Here is a 17915-nt window from a genome sequence, read left to right as displayed (position 1 = left end):
CTTAGTGCACATAAGTATATAATATCAAAGATCTGAACTGGCAGTTGATTGGGTGGATCTACCCTAATCCCACAACCAAACAAGGAACAAGGAATGAGACGGAAATCACACATTCCACTATCTATCGAATCTTCATTTTATATAACCCAAACTTATCCAGTAAGAAATCACACAAATGTGTAAATTATTGTATATGTTTCCAGAAAATCCGATATTTTCTATGAAATAAGTTATGATTCGTTGTGGCTAAAATGAATTTATTAAACCCGGAAAATCCTATATCTTCCCTAAAGCTGGAGTGTAGTCTAAATACTCTCAGACCGTAACATGTAAGTAAATATGTCATACTTAGTTTGATAATTTGTAGTTTTATTATTAAGTAAAACTAGTTGAAGATGTGTTTACCCTGAATTTTGAATCTGTTGATAATATCCTATCATAATTACTTAGTACTTACATGTGATACATATTTAAGATCTGAACCGATAGTCGATTGGGTGGTTCTACCCTATGTCCACAACCAAACAAGGAACAAGAAATGAGGCGGAAGTCACACATTCCACTGTCTATCGAATAAAAACCATATATAACCCTGATGTAAATACGAAGTAATCATATAGTTATTATTCCTTGAGCTTGTTTGAATTGCGTATTACTACGCGCATGAGTCATTGTTTCCGTGTGCAAGTTCTTATGACCATACTAATATGACCGTTATCCAGGCAGTTAATGACATTTGTCACCCTAGAGACTGTAGCTAACATTCAGGGTGCGGAATCATTAGTTGCATATAGATCTATACACAAATTCACGCTCTCCCTCCAGGAGACTCTGGCTATAAGTGAAGACTTTTGTTTGATACTAAACAAAGCCATTGTCAAACATATGATTTTCTAACAAGTTCATGAGTAATATTTTGAAAAATCTTTTAGTAAATAAAAATAAAATTTTTTATTTATAACTTTGTACGATAGAAAGAGTGGGTTGACTCATAAATTATACTTATCACAATTTATACGTTTGTTTTCCTATCATTTTTCCTTCTAAGTGAACTAACCTGTAATTTCCATAACACTATACCTATCATAGGTTATGTGCACATCATTTATATAATGAAACCTTTTTACTATCACTTTTCAGAAGTTCAAAAGTTTGATAATAAAGTTTATTATATGTAGTCTATATTTTCATGTAATAAATACGTAAAGTATAAGAAAAACATAATCGACAGTTTGTAACACAAGTTTCCTTGTGTTATACTTGTATTCCCCCTATAAAACATATAAAAAGTTTGGAAAAGTGTAGGGGTATGAACTCACCCGATAAGCGGTGAATCGGGCAGCGTTTCGTTTCTAGGGGAGGATCATTCTTGACGTAACCGTGGGTTTCTGGTGAAGGACCGGGCTTCACGCAGGCAGAGTTTCGGCTTGAAAATCATTTCTTCTCAGGATCTTCGGAGCGTCAGTACTTGCTTCGGGTGTCGGGGGGATATCGGGGCTTTAGGGGTTAAAAGTAAGATTAAAGTTGAGTAGAGTAGGAGAGAGGTTGAGAAATTAGTAGCCAAAACTGACTGCCTTCAGTTTCTATTTATACTACTAAAAATTCAGAATTCACGTCGTGAACCACTTATTCAAGTCATGACCTTGGACATCATCAGGTGTGTAGTCGCGATGTCTGCCTCTCAGGATCCGGGATATGTCATCTGTGAGTTCACATCGTGAATCCTATGTTCACGTCATGAGCTCTGATACAGTGTCGGGGTTCGTGCCCCGAACTTCAGAAATTCATATCTTTTGCATACGAGCTCCGTTTTTGATGTTCTTTATATCCACGCGTATGTGAGATTATGCTCTACAGCTTTCATTTAGACTCCGTCGACTAATTTTGACTTTAGTTTTAATAGTATACTTTTAACAAGCCGGGACAGGAAAAGTCCGTTAAGAATTCATAACTTCCGTTTTCATCTGTCTTTTTACCGTTGTTCTACTATTATTGAGATCTTGAGTTCTCATTTAGATTGCATCAGCTAAAAGTCGCTTGATATCTGTTTTGATTTTTTAGCTGTCTACTGCTATATCCGAAACTTAGAAAAATCATAACTTCCTCATACGAAGTTGTAAGTCCCAAATCTAATGATCCAATTCAGTAATCAATGAAGTTGATTGTAATAAAGGAGAGATGTAGAAGAAGATGAAGCAAAATCAAGCATGCACACATCTATATTCAGTAAATGTCAAGTACATCTTGAGAAAAGTACAACTACTGCAGAGTTCTAACACAAAGCAACTAGTACAAACTGACACAACTCAGTTGCTATAAATAGTACTCCTTCTACCAGCACAAGAGTGTGCTGCCGAACACATGAGTGCGGCCGCACATACTGTGTGCGTCCGCACACACATGTGTGGCAGCACACATTACAAGACAACACACAATCACTGCAAAAATGACACTATCACCTATACAAAATGATGCCTAGCTCCAACCACAAAATTATGTTCTTTCAGTCTCCCCTTTGGTTTGAGACTAGGATATTCTTGTCTTCACTCCTTTGGCTCCTCAGTAGGCTTCTCAAACAACCTCAGATCTGATCTCCCCATCAATCCCATCCACAACCTTCCATTTATGATCGTAGCCACCATTGCAGTGTATTCTTTAGAAGCAGCTTCCATTACGTCTTTTCCGCAGATTATCTGGTGACGAGCCAGAGTTCGGATATCCCTTTCTCGAAAACGAAGAAGATCTTTTGCATTAATCAGCCTCAAAACATGTTCTTGATCCTTGAATTTGATAGCAGTAGTTGTAGTTTCGTCATTGTATGCCCAAAATTCCATATTGTCAAGATATCCCTCCTGGAAGTGCTGAGGGATTGGAATTTCTTTTTGCTTTTTTGTAGCAGGCCATAAAATAATCTTCATAGGTTTGCCTGTTTCTGGGTCAAGAACATCCTTATCCTTTCGATAAAGGGCTTTGGCAGTCTTCATACTGGTAAAATTTTCTTTGACCTGCCTATCAAGGAACCTCTTAAAGTTAGATGCACTTGGATCTTGCGAGGGATTGTGAAAGGGGACCCTAAATAATTCTGATAGATCAGTCTTAGTCCAAGAATTGAAATCATGGGTGCTTTTGTAACTCTCAGATATTCCTGAGTTTCGCTTTACCACCCACAAATTCGTTTCTGGATCGAAAACCCACATACGGATACCAGATCTGTCACCATACTCGTCGCCAAACTTTCTCTTTTTCAAATCTGTTACACTCAAAGCAGGGTCTTTTGCTTTGCGATTTTCATTGGTATTTTTCATGAATAAAATTCCATCGCGTTGATTTGCAGTCACAATTCTTTTGCCCTGTTTGATTGTGATTCTGGCTCTGTTTCCTTCTGGTTCTTGTTCAAATGTGTTGGACAATTGTAGTTGTTCTTGGAGCAGGTGGGTTAACAGGTAGGTCATCAGTTGCAGGAGGTGATTGAACAGAAGGAGGATCAACTACTCCATGAGGCTGTTGGAAGAGGGCTTTAACTTTTTCACCAAAAACATCATACAATACGTTCTTGAGATTGAAATAATTAGCTAGAACAGATCCAAGACTCGTTTGTAGATCATTGATTTGTTTGGTATTTTCTTCATCCTTTTCCCTGAGCTCAAAGATATGTGCAGAAAGCTGATCCATTTGAATTGACTTTTCAATGAGCTGTTGGCAAAGAACTCCAATTTCCTCTTAGAGATCAGATGAAGAGAATTTGTCATCATCTGTCCGACCATCGTTAAATGATATTCCTTTCCCGCGTGAAGAGGTTGGACTAGATTGAGCCATATGTTTTACTAATCTGATAGAAGCTTCATCTAGAGAAGGTCGAGTTGGAGAATATTATGGAATAGAAGAGGATCCACCAGTCTCGAACATGGTACTTCGACCTTCATCAGTCTGCTTTGGAGGAGAGTCAGGAGCGGTTGCAGTGATTGTTGAAATAACTTGAGGAGCACATTTTATAGAGGGTACCTCCAGACTTTCAAGAGATTGGCTTGTTCTTATGGAAGTCTGAGAAGTCTGAGGTTCAGATAAGACAGAAATGACTGGAGCTGATGTTGAGACAAGTGACACAGAGGGAGGAATCTCTGATGTCACATCTCCTTGACTTGTTGTGACCTCCAAGGGATTTGAGGTAGAGAGTAGAATTTTGAGAACATTTCCTTCATCTCTAGTCTTAGTTGCTAAAGAAGCAACTTCATTGACTTTATTTACACGGCTGCTGGGAATATCAAGATAAGGATCAAAATCTTCATCACCAAAATCAAATTCTATGTTTTTTGGAATGTCGTCATTGATTCCTGTAAAGTCGATTTCTTTCAAAAATTCCACATCTTCATAAAGATCATCATCATCATCCTCTCGAGAAGATTTTGAATCATTTTCTTTCTGATTATCATGCTCACCAGATACATAAGCTGTGGGAGAGTGATGAATCTCCTCCACTTCAGGCCCGGAGGGGGAGAGAGAAATATCTTCATTTCCATCGGCATGGATTGTTCTGCTGATTCTTCTCTGACATCCTCTTTAAAAATTCCAAATTTTATTAATGGAAATTTTCCTTCAAATACGAACTTTCCGCCTCTCTTTTGCTTCATTAGTCCAAAGGCACTTGGACCAATGGATTTGAAATTCAGAGTATCATTTCCTCTCTCCAACTCGGGGTGAGTTACATTAAGGATGATTTGTAAAAATCTTGGATACATACAAAATTTGTCTCTTTTGATCCCTTCAAGATTTAGTATCATTTCATTCATGATGAATTTTGAGAAATTAAACTCAAAACCTACTGCCAATGCTACAATGGCACCACTGTTGGCTAGAGAAATCTCGTTTGCTCCTGATCTCCGGCCAGAAATGCAACTGACGAACACATGAGCCAAAAGCATCCAGCATGGAGGAAGCAGCTTCTTGATTGTAGGAGGAAAAGTTCGTTCGTATCCCATATACTCTAAAATTTCCTCAATTTGATGAACGTCAATCTCCATGGGGTACTCAGGTCTGTCCTCAATTTGAAGAGATTCTCTGATGATGCTTTATGTTACTAGAATTTTCTTGTCTTCGATTGTTGCTTCCACTAATTTTTCACCTTGATCATTTTTCTTTACAACAACATTTCTCCAGAAATCCTTAATCAACCTTTGGTAGATAGCAGGATTTGTAATTAGGGCATGAACCAAGCAGGATTTCTTCAAGCCATCCACAATGAATTTCAAGTCATTGTGGACTGCAAGAGGGTCTTTGAGAAAAATTGCAGAATTATGAGCTTTCGCAAATTCAATGTCTCCCATGTTAATCTGAAAGTTAACACACAAAGTTATTAGGACAAAATAATAATAATGAAGCCACACATGTGATTACACACAACCGCACACGTGCAAATGTGCGGCCGCAACCGCACATCCACAAAATTATGCAGCCGCACACGGTCAGCCGCACACACCGTATGCGGTTATATTCGAAGACAAACAATTTTTATGAAGATCCAACAGAAAACAATCAAGATCTAACAGCAAACAATGAAAATTTTTACCGAGTTCATAAGAATTTACTGAGTCAAATCTTTGATTTCACGAGAAATTTTTTGAATTAAGAATGAGATATAGAGAGAAACAGTGTGCGTGTGCAGTTGAGGCAAAAGTAAATGATGGTGATAAAGGCTCACCGCACACACACTTTATATATGCACAGCATTTACAACTTCTCCCCCTATCTTTTAATCATTAACACCGATGCCCCTTTCACTCACCATTTTCTCAAAATGAATTATTTTGAGGATTAATGTGAAATTAATTTCAAAATTGTCACACCCCAAAACCAAGAATGGCGGAAACATTCTGGGGCGGAGGACGTCATGTAGAGTATCACAACACAGTTATTGTAAATAAGCAAACAACATCATCCATTGCATTAAATATATAATTTTAATACAAGCGTGTTCCGTACAGTTTTAGACACCAAAAATATAATGTATATCAAAATAGTATGATGAGTCTTGAATGCGCTCCATCTTCTCAAAAGCTAGCATCGGTACCTGTCTACTGATGACCTGAGAATACAAGTTATTTTGAAAGAGTTTATTAGCATTAAGCTGGTGAATTCATAAGTATTTTAGTGTCGAGGTTCGTTATCAAAACGTTTTGAACCTGTCACAAGTATGAGTTGTAAATGTATGTAAGTGTTTGTAAACGTTTGAATCTCTCAGAAAAACCGATATTTTCTGTTTAAAGTAGCCCTATACCAAGGCTTTACTGTTTGTATGCTCGTTTGATGTAAAAGTGTGTAATTCCCCAAGTGTAACTATCATTTAACAAAATATAGTTTGTACATTTAAGTTTAAGTGAGGCTATCACCAAAATGTAATGGGTAAATTATTGTAGTACGGTAGTTTCGTTTTATATGAACTACTGCGGTACTAACTACCTTAAACCGGGTTTATATTAAGGTATCGTGTGATAAATTGCACCATACTATCGACTGGTAACATCGACAACGTATAGTCGAAAAATAAGTTATGACGTTTGGCACCCGTAGACCTGTCGGTCCCACTGTAGCTAACAACAAGGTGTAGGATAGTCAATCCAGTATAGATTTATACGCAAACTCAACGCTCTTCTTCCAAGAGACTCTGGCTACAACCCGGGTCATGACAATTAAGACATGCTCCCATACAGTGGATCACAATTGTTAACGTCTTCGTGTATATGTAATATAATATTACTTGTTCTAGTATCGTTGTATATGTTCTCTTAGAAATGAATATTGACTCATGAATGAACTGACTCGTTGATCTAGAAATCGTAGTACTATGATCCCGTGTTACCCCGATGGTAACTTACTAATGATGTGTTGATAAGCATTAATATGGAAGTACCTTTATGTCTATACACGTATATACGACATATAACTAATATTGAAACGACCCTCGGATAGTCAACCGAAATTCCACCAGACCACATCCAAATCGAGGAAAAGGAAATAGGACAGGTGGCTTTGCTAAGCCCTTTAAACATTTATTACACGGCTATACATATATGGGCATGCAAATTTATAGGTAGTAAAACAAAGTTTAAATAAAAGTATTTGATAAGTAAAAGAGTTTGTGAAACATTTTGAAGTAAACAGTTTGAACAGTGATAAAATCATTGGTTTCCTATTTATTAATCACATGTGATTTATGCAATCACATGTGATCGAAGCAATAACTATAAGTGTTTAACTTGTATCCCCTCATAAAGTATTTAAAACATTTAAAAGCATTTCAAAGGTTGGATAAAGGGGTATGAACTCACTTGGAAATTCGAAGATAGCGAGATCGAAAACCGGGCAGAGCTTCGTCTCGCGAAACGGATTTTTCTCGGGATTCTCGGGAATCTCGGGAGTAAAATCAACCCTCGGGACTTGAGCAAAAAGACCAGAGCTTCGGGTTTGATCGGGCACGGAAATCGAGGCAAGATCGGGAGAGAAAGAGAGGAAATGAACAACATTGTCGGAAAGGCTCGCATCCCTTTTATAGGGGTGCTGAACCGCCTCCGAACGCGGGGCGTACGGGCGTACGCAGCGCGTACCCGTACGTCATCGCTTACGTACTTCGGACGGAGCGGGTCGGATGGGACAGCGGGTCGGATAGCTTCGCATAGGGCTACGTGGACGTTCCGAGGCCGTGCCCTTCGAGTACGCGGGGCGTACGAGCGTACACGGTGCGTACGTCGGCCCTAGGCTGACTCCTCTTCGGATAATACCGAATTTTTAATAAAATTTATATATAAATTATTTATCAAACTTCAAAAATTCATATCTCCTTCATACGAACTCCGTTTTCGACGTTCTTTATATCACCGCGAAGGTGAGACTACAATCTACAACTTTCGTTTAGATTCCGTTGGCAAATTCCGACATTATTTTTATTATTTATTTATTAAAATGACGTGATTAAGGAATTTCTTTAAAAAAATCATAACTTCTTTATCTGACGTCGGTTTTTGCCAGACTTTTTACCGTTGAAATACCATTGTCGAGACCTTCGATTCTCGTTTAGGTCATTCCAGCCAAATGTCGCTCGATCTCCGTTTCGAGTTTTTAGCCGTTTGTTGCTAAGCTGGACTTGAAATATAATAATTTCAATATACGAAGTCAGATTTGGGCGTTCTTTTTACACACGATCATGGTTTGATGATATCTAAACATAGAAGAAATAAATAGAAACTTTTTGGACATTTTATTATCAAAGTTAATCTTAGTAACTGAAAGATGTTTACAATACTTGACCTAGAAGGTCATTACAAAGAGTTGAAATATCGGGTTGTCACATCATCCCCCCGTTAGAGGGAATTTCGTCCCGAAGTTCAAAGTAAGAGAACACTCGTGGATTAGGGAAACAGATGTGGGTACTTGCGTTGCATCTGATCTTCGCGTTCCCATGTGAATTCAGGTCCTCGTTTAGCGTTCCAGCGAACCTTCACGATGGGTATGCGACTTTCTTTTGTTTGCTTGACCTCTTGGTCCATGATTTCCACTGGTTCTTCCACAAAATTGAGTCTCTCGTTGATCTCGATTTCGTCGAGTGGGATTACGAGAGTCTCGTCGGATAGACAATTTGTCAAGTTAGATACGTGGAATGTAGAATGTACGTTACGAAGTACGCCTGGTAGATCCAGTTTGTAAGCTACGGGGCCGACTCTTGCAAGAATCTCGAAAGGCCCTATGTACCTCGGATTTAGCTTCCCACGCTTGCCGAAGCGTATCAAGCCCTTCCAGGGTGAGAATTTGAGAAGGACTCGGTCTCCCACCTGAAATTCCAAAGGTTTCCTTCGTTTATCCGCGTAGCTCTTCTGTCGGTCTCTAGAGGCTTTTAATCGTTCACGGATTTGAACGATTTTCTCTGTCGTTTCCCGGATGATTTCCGGACCGGTAAGAGTAACGTCGGAAGCTTGCCCCCTTTCTAGTTGGGTATCACCCACCTCAACCCAGCACAGAGGGGATATGCACTTTCGGCCGTAGAGGGCTTCAAATGGAGCAGCCTTGATGCTCGTGTGATAACTGTTATTATAGGAAAACTCGACAAGGGGTAAATGAGTATCCCATGCCTTCCCAAAGTTAATCACGCAGGCTCGCAACATGTCTTCCAGAGTTTGGATGGTCCTCTCACTCTGTCCGTCGGTCTGAGGATGGTAGGCTGTACTCATGTCTAGCCTTGTTCCCAAGGAATGTTGTAGTGATTGCCAAAATCTCGAGGTAAACCTACTATCTCTATCGGAGATAATAGATATAGGCACACCATGTAGCCGTACGATTTCCCTAATGTATGTCCTAGTTAGTTTCTCCATCTTGTCGGTTTCTTTGATAGGTAGGAAGTGTGCAGACTTGGTCAATCTATCGACGATGACCCATATGGTGTCAAGTCCACCCGTTGTCTTGGGCAACTTGGTTATGAAATCCATAGTGATCCGCTCCCACTTCTATTCCGGGATCTCTGGTTGTTGCAATAAACCAGAGGGCTTCTGATACTCGACCTTAACCTTTGCGCAAGTAAGGCATTTACTCACGAAGGTAGCAATCTCTCATTTCATATTAGGCCACCAGTATAGCTTTTTAAGATCCAGATACATCTTATCTGAACCTGGGTGGACGGAATACCGAGTGTTGTGCGCCTCAGTCATGACCAAATCTCGGAAACCACCGTGTTTCGGTGTCCAGATCCGATCCATGAAATATAAAGCTCCGTCACCCTTGGCTTCTAAATTCTTGTCCATTCCTCTGAGGGATTCACTCGTCACATTTTCAAGTTTCATGGCTTCATGTTGGGCCGTCTGAATTTGATTAGACAAGTGTGAATGGATGGTTATTGACAATGACTTGATTTTTCAACCAGAATATTCCTTCCGACTTAGGGCGTCTGCTACTACGTTGGCTTTACCCGGATGATAACGAATATCGCATTCGTAATCACTGAGTAGCTCGACCCACCTTCGTTGTCTCATGTTGAGTTCCTTTTGATCGAAAATGTGTTGTAAACTCTTGTGGTCGGTAAAGATAGTGCTCTTCGTTCCATACAAGTAATGTCTCTAGATATTCAGAGCGAACACCACTGCTCCTAGTTCAAGATCATGGGTCGTGTAGTTAACATCGTGTGTCTTCAACTGTCTCGAGGCATAGGCGATGACCATACCTCGCTGCATCAGGACACATCCGAGCCCTTGATTCGATGCATCGCAATAGACTACGAAGTCTTTTATTCCTTCGGGCAGGGATAGTATTGGTGCGGTGCACAAGGCTCGTTTGAGTGTTTGGAATGCTCTTTCTTGTTTCTCTTCCCAGTTAAAGGCCACGCCTTTCTGGGTCAGGGTTGTAAGAGGTTTCGTTATTCGGGAGAAGTTCTGAATGAATCTGCGGTAGTAGCCAGCAAGACCTAGAAATTGATGAATTTATGTCGGCGTCTTAGGTGCTGACCAGTTCTCAATGGCTTTAATTTTGGATGGGTCCACGTGGATTCCCTCTTCACTTACCACGTGTCCTAAGAATTCGACCTTTCGAATCCAAAATTCACATTTCAAGAACTTCGCATAAAGCTTCTCTTTTCGTAACGTCTCTAGAACTTGTCGCAGGTGAACACCGTGCTCTTTCTTACTTCGGGAGTAGATCAGGATGTCGTCAATGAAAACGATGATGAACTGATCCAAATAAGGTCGGCATACTCTATTCATCAGATCCATGAAGACTGCTGGCGCATTGGTCAATCCGAATGGCATCACCACGAACTCGTAGTGTTCGTAACGGGTTCAGAAGGCTGTCTTTGGAACATCCTCCGCTAGTACTCATAACTGGTGATATCCGAATCTCAGATCAATCTTAGAAAAATAGTTCGCCCCTTGCAGTTGGTCGAATAGGTCGTCTATGCGAGGCAGAGGGTAACGATTCTTGACCGTCAGTTTGTTGAGTTCTTTGTAGTCAATACACATACGGAATGATCCGTCTTTCTTCTTAACGAACAAGACCGGTGCTCCCCAAGGTGAGAAAGTTGGTCTTATAAAGCCTTTGCTGAGCAGTTCGTTAAGTTGACCAGAGAGTTCCAGCATCTCAGCTGGTGCTAAACGGTAGGGCGACTTGGCTACTGGAGTAGCTCTTGGGACTAAGTCGATTCTGAACTCGACCTGTCGTTGCAGAGGTAACCCGGGTAGTTCTTCTGAAAAAATGTCGGGGAAGTCGCTCACTACTGGGATGTTCTTTAGTTATTTCGTTTCGAGGCTCGTGTCGACGATGTGAGCAAGGAATGCATGGTATTCTTTGCGCAGATATTTCTGTGCTTGAATACTTGATATAATGTGAAGACTCGTACTAGGTTTGTCGCCGTAGACTATAAGAGTTTCATTAGACGGGAGGTTTAAACGGACTGCTTTCTCATAGCACATGATGTCGGCGCGATGAAGGCTTAACCAATCCATGCCAATGATAACGTCGAAACTTTTTATTGAGACTGGTATGAGGTCGATTGGGAATAGTTCTTTGAGTGCGTGTGGTGGTTGATTAAGCACGCGAGTAAATTTATGGTTTACAACCTAGGTATATGCTACTCGTACTTTCAGTTTTCCCATTAGCCATTTCCACTGTGAATAGTTCTTTGAGTGCGTGTGGTGGTTGATTAAGCACGCGAGTAAATTTATGGTTTACGAAGCTTCGCTCCGCTCCACTATCGAATAGAATGCATGCATAGGAGTCATCGAGGAGGAACGTACCAGTCACCACTGTCGGGTCAGCTACTGCCTCCCCGTGGCCTATCGCTAGTACCCTCCCTGCTCCGCCAGTATTTTTCGCCTTAGGGCAGTCCCTTTTATAGTGGCCTGTTTCGCCACATCCATAGCAGGTCGGGCTCGCGCCAGAGCCGGGGACTTGGGCGATCGGTCTCGCCTGAGATTTACAGAAAGGGCTGTGTGTCCTCTCTCCTGTGGCAGTTAGAGCACTGCATTTCATGGCAGGGGCCATTGTGGTGGTAGTTGCATTTGTTGCACTTGGGCGAACTTCCAGCATACCCACCCACCGGAGTAGTTGTAGCAGCAGGGGTTATTGCGGCATGTATTGCCACAATTTGCTGCTTTCTGGCCGCATGTTGCTTCTTCTTTTCATCCCAGTATTTCCGCTTCGTATCAGCGGGTTTGGAGAGTTCCGGGATGGCTAGGGTGGTTGTGGTTGCAGGGGTTTTGACTCCATGGTCAATGAGTCGTTGTGCCAACCGTTTGGCACTGTCGAAGGTAGCGGGGTTTGATGCTAGAACATTCCCCTGATACGGAGGTACAAGCCCCCATATGTACCTTTCGATCTTTTTCCCTTCAGTGGGAACCATATTGGGGCAGAGGGCCACCAGTTCGCTGAATCTGGCGGTGTAAGCAACAATATTGGTGTCCTTCATGGTCAGGCTCCACAGCTCCTGCTCTAGTTGCTGGATCTCGTCCCTCGGGCAGTATTCCTCAATCATGAGGTCTTTCATCGTTTCCCAGCCTATGTCGTTGGCTACGACAAGAGTTAGAGATTTAACGTGGCCGTTCCACCACGTTAGGGCCTTTCCTTCAAAAGTGCATGCAGCGTATTTCACTTTGCTCGCAGCAGGGCATGAACATATTTCGAAGACCGCTTCAGTCTTCTCGAACCATTGCGAGAGAGCAATGACTCCGCTGGTCCCATGAAAGGACTTCGGCTTGCAGTTGGTGAAATCCTTGTAAGAGCACTCTCTCGAGCGCACAGGGGTTTCAACCGGGATTGATTCCACAGGGGTTCCACCTCTGCTGGCATCAGAAGAGTGATACTGAGCCATGGCAGTTGCCACTGCTACAGCTACGGCAGCATTTAGGGCTGCAGTATCGATGACCGGAGGCGGCGGAGGTGGTGGTGCAGGATTATTCCTGGGAGATTTGCGAGGAGGCATCTTTCAGCTATAAGTTTATAAAGGTAAGAAAATGGTAAGAATCAATTTGTAAGCAACATGAGAGTGATACATGGACTAACTAACCATAGCCCAACAGTTGTATGAGTGTTTGAATTCACAACAAGAAATATTAGTAGGAAAACACAAGTGTATAGATTTTTCCCACAATTTAGATAGATTTCAATAATACTGGTATTACTGATGTAATGAGTTTAATGAAAATTGACCTAACAGTAGGTCTTACATCATACCATATAGAAAAGTTTGACAGTTCTTAGATTCCTAATTAGAGTACTGAAAGTTAGGAATATTTTACATACAAGTGCTACTTAGAGCATATATGTTAAAGGCAAATCTTTAACCCAAATGATAATGATGTACTAGGCATTATCTAACGGCGACGAATATTTCTCGGGAGAACCCTAAGCTCTCTCATTTGACGGACCACCTCTTGAAGGTGTTGCTCATGAGCACTTTGACGAGTTCGGAGTTCCATGACTTCAGCTTGAGAGGCAACCAGATGTTGCTGTAGGGTTTCATTGGTTCTCCGGGTCCGTTCCATGTCTTCTTCAAGACGGCGGATGCGGACTGTGTTGACACCTGAGTTGGCATCAATTTCCATGACCCGGTCGATGGCTGCTCTTCCTTGCTCGACATTACGAGCTATTCTGCGGATAATGACAGGCAGGGCTCGGTCAGCAGAGCCACCATTGCTGACATTGTGAAAGCTTCGGTCCCCAAAGTATGGTAAGGGTTGACCCTGTTCATCACTCCAACGATTCAAGTGGTTTGCCCATAAGGGAGTAGGATCTGGAAAAGCTGGTCGAGGGTTGTTGTTCGGGGGTTGACCTACGAGTGGTAGGTTTTTGACTTCAGGCTCAGAGTCTGATCCATCTGAGAAGCCTTCAGCTTGATGATCATCCAACGGAATCTGGTGTTCATCGTCATACTCTGCTTCGAGCCTTCCTATGTTGCCTTCATTTGGAAAGTACGAGTCGTCGTGATGGAATCCAGCCATTTAAATCTACGCGAGAAGAGAGAGGTATAAAGATATGGTATGTATGTAGTTAATAGTACAAAATACACCTATAGTATTTTAAGTTTAAGTTCCCCTGATCTTTTTGTGGCATTGTTGGTAAGTTTTTAGATTTGTTAACACATCACAACTATTCTAGGGCATATGCTAATCACTCCTCGGACCAGCATAGTTGATCAGGCTATGCCATTCCCTGGACTGACCATACATCCTCTAGCTTACCTGTGATATTTAACAATCGTAATACTTTTGTTCTTGTCGTTGTTACACTGGTTTTAGTATGAATGCAGACTAGTATACTTAATTAACTATTTAAAGTATAGACTCCTTGTCAGAGTGTTTTAATCCCAAATGGGTTTATAGTTTAGTATATATTTTATGGGTTGATATACTTGCTTCACTATAAACAATGCTCTGATACCAATCTGTCACACCCCAAAACCAAGAATGGCAGAAACATTCTGGGGCGGAGGACGTCATGTAGAGTATCACAACACAATTATTGTAAATAAGCAAACAACATCATCCATTGCATTAAATATATAATTTTAATACAAGCGTGTTCCGTATAGTTTTAGACACCAAAAATATAATGTATATCAAAATAGTATGATGAGTCTTGAATGCGCTCCATCTTCTCAAAAGCTAGCATCGGTACCTGTCTACTGATGACCTGAGAATACAAGTTATTTTGAAAGAGTTTATCAGCATTAAGCTGGTGAATTCATAAGTATTTTAGTGTCGAGGTTCGTTATCAAAACGTTTTGAACCTGTCACAAGTATGAGTTGTAAATGTATGTAAGTGTTTGTAAACGTTTGAATCTCTCAGAAAAGCCTATATTTTCTGTTTAAAGTAGCCCTATACCAAGGCTTTACTGTTTGTATGCTCGTTTGATGTAAAAGTGTGTAATTCCCCAAGTGTAACTATCATTTAACAAAATATAGTTTGTACATTTAAGTTTAAGTGAGGCTATCACCAAAATGTAATGGGTAAATTATTGTAGTACGGTAGTTTCGTTTTATATGAACTACTGAGGTACTAACTACCTTAAACCGGGTTTATATTAAGGTATCGTGTGATAAATTGCAATTGTTAACGTGTTCGTGTATATGTAATATAATATTACTTGTTCTAGTATCGTTGTATATGTTCTCTTAGAAATGAATATTAACTCATGAATGAACTGACTCGTTGATCTAGAAATCGTAGTACTATGATCCCGTGTTACCCCGATGGTAACTTACTAATGATGTGTTGATAAGCGTGAATATGGAAGTACCTTTATGTCTATACACGTATATACGAGATATAACTAATATTGAAACGACCCTCGGATAGTCACCCGAAATTCCACAAGACAACATCCAAATCGAGGAAAAGGAAATAGGACAGGTGGCTTTCCTAAGCCCTTTAAACATTTATTACACGGCTATACATATATGGGCATGCAAATTTATAGGTAGTAAAACAAAGTTTAAATAAAAGTATTTGATAAGTAAAAGAGTTTGTGAAACATTTTGAAGTAAACAGTTTGAACAGTGATAAAATCATTGGTTTCCTATTTATTAATCACATGTGATTTATGCAATCACATGTGATTTATGCAATCACATGTGATCGAAGCAATAACTATAAGTGTTTAACTTGTATCCCCCCCCCCATAAAGTATTTAAAACATTTAAAAGCATTTCAAAGGTTGGATAAAGGGGTATGAACTCACTTGGAAATTCGAAGATAGCGAGATCGAAAACCGGGCAGAGCTTCGTCTCGCGAAACGGATTTTTCTCGAGATTCTCCGGAATCTCGGGAGTAAAATCGACCCTTGGGACTTGAGCAAAAAGACCAGAGCTTCGGGTTTGATCGGGCACGGAAATCGAGGCAAGATCGGGAGAGAAAGAGAGGAAATGAACAACATTTTCGGAAAGGCTCGCATCCCTTTTATAGGGGTGCTGAACCGCCTCCGAACGCGGGGTGTACGGGCGTACGCAGCGCGTACCCGTACGTCATCGCTTACGTACTTCGGACGGAGCGGGTCGGATGGGACAGCGGGTCGGATAGCTTCGCATAGGGCGACATGGACGTTCCGAGGCCGTGCCCTTCGAGTACGCGGGGCGTACGAGCGTACGCGGTGCGTACCTCGGCCCTAGGCTGACTCCTCTTCGGATAATACCGAATTTTTAATAAAATTTATATATAAATTATTTATCAAACTTCAAAAATTCATATCTCCTTCATACGAACTCCGTTTTCGACGTTCTTTATATCACCGCGAAGGTGAGACTACGATCTACAACTTTCGTTTAGATTCCGTTGGCAAATTCCGAAATTATTTTTATTATTTATTTATTAAAATGACGTGATTAAGGAATTTCTTTAAAAATTCATAACTTCTTTATCTGACGTCGGTTTTTGCCAGACTTTTTACCGTTGAAATACCATTGTCGAGACCTTCGATTCTCGTTTAGGTCATTCCGGCCAAATGTCGCTCGATCTCCGTTTCGAGTTTTTAGCCGTTTGTTGCTAAGCTGGACTTGAAATATCATAACTTCAATATACGAAGTCGGATTTGGGCGTTCTTTTTACACACAATCATGGTTTGATGATATCTAAACATAGAAGAATTTAAATAGAAAATTTTTGGACATTTTATTATCAAAGTTAATCTTAGTAACTCAAAGATGTTTACAATACTTGACCTAGTAGGTCATTACAACGAGTTGAAATATCGGGTTGTCACAAAAATTCCTAATAAACTAAAACTTATTAAAAAAAATTAAAAAAATAAAAATAAAATAAAATAAAATACTAAAAATTTTAAAACTAGAGTAGAATAAAATTTTTACAAGGAATAAACAATTCAATTTAAACCTATATAAATTGTTTTAACTTGTTGCGGTTTAGGGATCAAAGTTTTTAGACAACCATTATCCGCTTGTTGGTACCTTTCATATTCACATCTTTGTCTGGTCGATTGTCGGTATTGTTGTCCACTTAAACACGAAAAATTGTGACAAAATTAGGACACACTAATGAGTGACAAGACAATGTGATCCTAAGTTCCTAGATAATATATCTTAAAGACCATTCTGCTGACGAACACCAAGGATATTGTTGTCCACCTAAATTGAGCAGCGAGATCTATAGACAATCTTTGAGTGTTCAATTTTAATTGTACTAGAACATGTTTCCCGCTTCCAGATATGCCCCGGTAATTAAGGAATTCCAGAGTACTCCTTACATCGGATGAGCAGACCATCATTAGCGGAGAAGATAGATTCAGAGTATTAACACTTATAGTGCATATGCTGTGTACCAGGTTGGATTGTTAGTCACGCAAAGGAGACAGCATATGGCTAACAGATAAGAGGAATTTCATATATGTATATGTATAATATGCAGAGAATAGAGTTGCATATGTTACAGTCCAGGTCGGATCTCTTCCAATCACACAGAGGTAACATATGACTAACAGACAGAAACAAAGAAAATGATTTTCTACAGACCTAATTTATCGGAAATTACCAGTTTCCCCATCAATACCAGAATTAAGGACATAATCCGCACATGGAGGAAAAGTTAAACCACGGTTCCAGATACGGGTTCATTTAATGTGACGAGTAGATTCCCATATATATCTCCCTGCTCAACCTATCCGAGCATCGTATTGTCAGGCTGAACGGATCTAACTAGATCAAGATTTGTCAAGTCTATAGATTCCTTAAGTTCAACTTTGCCTAGTCATGTCCATTTAGAATCTTTCGTGCCTACCGACACATCAAACCAGAGCACAGACCCTTCAACTTTGTGTACATTACACAAACTCAGGTTGCCTGTTATCATATAATCATATCACTTCCTAAAACATTTCCCTCAAATAGAATTTATAATTTTGAATGTTTTTGCATTTTCTATTTTTTTAATGTTTTTGGATT

Source organism: Lactuca saligna, chromosome 7 (genome assembly GCF_052625555.1).
Source record: "Lactuca saligna cultivar CGN05327 chromosome 7, ASM5262555v1, whole genome shotgun sequence".
Taxonomy (NCBI): Eukaryota; Viridiplantae; Streptophyta; class Magnoliopsida; order Asterales; family Asteraceae; genus Lactuca; species Lactuca saligna.
Note: the sequence above shows the minus strand (reverse complement) of the source record.